Source organism: Triticum aestivum, chromosome 4D (assembly GCF_018294505.1).
Source record: "Triticum aestivum cultivar Chinese Spring chromosome 4D, IWGSC CS RefSeq v2.1, whole genome shotgun sequence".
NCBI classification, from domain to species: domain Eukaryota; kingdom Viridiplantae; phylum Streptophyta; class Magnoliopsida; order Poales; family Poaceae; genus Triticum; species Triticum aestivum.
The window spans coordinates 233,217,350-233,220,130 of NC_057805.1; positions in this window are offsets into that span (position 1 = coordinate 233,217,350).

The following is a 2,781-nucleotide window of genomic DNA, read 5'->3' on the forward strand; positions in this document are numbered from 1 at the left end:
GTCGAGATGACGGCGGCCCCGCAAGAGGACATCTCCCCGGCCTTCGGCCCCTGTTGCTTCAAGGAGAAGAAGTGCACCCAGAGGTCGAATGTGGCCTCGACCCCCGGGTACCCATCGCACAGGGTGACAAAGCCAGAGAGCTGTAGAATGGCATTCGCGCCAAGGTGGTGCGGTTGGAGTCCGAAGAACTCCAGGAAAGCACGGAAGAAGTTGCTCGCAGGAAGGCTAAACCCGCGCTCGGTTCCCTCCGGTCGCGGCTCTTGCTCGCCCTCCGGCAGGCACACCGCCACCTCCGTCTCCCTCGGCAGACGCTTGGTGTCGCGCAAATACTGGATGTCCTCGGCGGTGATGGAGGAGCCCATCCACGAGCCCGATGGCAGCGCCATCAGCGATGTGGGGCAGAGCAGGGAAGATGAGAGAAGATTGGTGGTGAAGTTCTGCTCGAAGAGCGGCGGAGCGTCGCAGTGTGCGGTGGTCGCAAGAGCAAAAGGAGAAGGAGAGCGCGTGCGGGAGTGATTTCTGCCGCCCCCCTCCTCCCGATTTATAAGCCACGTCTCAAACATGGGGAAGTGGGATCGTTTGTGCTCGCCCCTCCCACTTCCCCGCAATAAGTGTGCACGTACCGCACACAATAATTGCCTCGAGAATGGCAACCAACTCGCAGATGTCACAATAAATCCGCGCGCATCGGCCGAGGGCGCACAGTGGCGGGACCCGGCTCGTCGCCCTGTACCGTCACGCGCGTGGCCTGTCAGGCCCCTTCGGCTCCCGAGCGCCATGTGGCGCCCGTGCAAAGCCCAAAAGATTGCCTCAAGATTCGATGAACTCCTCGATTTCCCGTCCGCATCGGGATGCCGCGATCCGGCTTCCAGAAGCTGGCACGCAGTGGGTGTTGCTGGACTCGGCGGTCACAAACTTCGCCTCCTCAGGGGGAAACTGCGAAGGCCCTCCTACTCGAAGCCGGCGGACCTTCAAAGCTTCGGGGACTACCGTCAGGGGGATGAACCCCGGGCAGGCAACGGAACCCGGATCCTTTTCAAAAACATCGAGGCCAGCATCGCCCCTCAATCCGGCTCACACTTGGCGGGATTACTCAACCCGGCCAAGTCCCTCTACCCGGCCAAACTCTTCAACCCAACCAAGACGGCAATCCGGCCCTGCCGGCTGGCGCAAGCCGGCCGAACCCGGCGCACCAAGAGTACTCTAGCAAGCCAGCTCACCCGTGGCGTGTTCCTCAACCAGGTCAGGATCAGCTCCCATCCCATCTAAGCCGTAGGATGGGACGAGTCTCCACACCAGGATGACCGAGGCAACAGTACCCCACCGACTCCTCTGACCGGCAGAGGTATGGCAACAGTGCCCCGCCTACCCTACTGACCGAGGCCGGCATGGCTACAGCGCACCCGTCATCACCGCTGATGCCAGCAAACAGCGACTGGGGGTTGTGCCATTGTAGCGGACTCGACCCGGCCACTCCCTGATGACCGACAAGACGGCGAACAGTGCCTCCTGGCACACGGGGCCCGCGCCCGGAGAACCCGGCGAGCCCTGATACCCGGTGGGTCCCAGTATCGGCTTCCCGGACGATGACAACCCAGCCCCACGGCCTTGTAACTTTACCATTGTAGCCTTGGGGGTTGACCTATAAAACCCCCCAGGAGGCCTCCATGCACGAGGCGACTAGATCAGTAGAACACACATACATACATTGGGAGAAGGAGCAGCCTAAGCCTTGGCCTGCCCTCCTTCTTCCTCCAAACAGCTCTAGGAGTGACGTTGTACTATTTCATATAAAACCACGCTCGGCAGGACTAGGGGTGTTATCTCTCCAGAGAGCCCCGAACCTGGGTATGCCTTGCGTCCCCCGCTCGCTCATGCCGACCTCGCCTCTGGAGCCCACCGGTGCCCTCGAGCCTCCTCCTCTCTTTAGCCATCCTTTGGCATCTGCCGTGCGCCCACCACGACAATCGAGTTGTAATTCTTGAGTTGTAAGTAAATAAAAGTGTGATGATCATCATTATTAAAGCATTGTCCCATGTGAGGAAAGGATGATGGAAGCTATGATTCCCTCACAAGTTGGGATGAGTCTCCGAACTTTATAAAAAATAAAAGAGGCCAAAGAAGCCCACAAAAAATAAAAGAGACCAAGAAGCCCAAACAAAAAAATGAGAGAAAATAGAGAAGGGGCAATGTTACTATCCTTTTTCCACACTTGTGCTTCAAAGTAGCACCATGATCTTCATGATAGAGAGTCTCCTATGTTGTCACTTTCATATACTAGTGGGAATTTTTTATTATATGATGGGCTTCCTCAAATTTCCCTAGGTCTTCGGGAGCAAGCGAGTTGGATGCACACCCACTTAGTTTCTTTTTGAGCTTTCATACACTTATATCTCTAGTGCATCCGTTGCATGGCAATCCCAACTCACTCACATTGATATCTATTGATGGGCATCTCCATAACCCGTTAATACGCCTAGTTGACATGAGACTATCTCCTTCTTTTTGTCTTCTCCACAACCGCCATATTCTATTCCACCTATAGTGTTATATCCCTAGCTCACGCTCATGTATTGTGTGAAAGTTGAAAAAGTTTGAGAACACCAAAAGTATGAAACAATTGCTTGGCTTGTCATCGGGGTTGTGCATGATAAAATACTTTGTGTGATGAAGATGGAGCATAGCCAGACTATATGATTTTTTAGGGATAACTTTCTTTGGCCATGTTATTTTGAGAAGACATGATTGCTCTATTAGTATGCTTAAAGTATTATTGTTTTT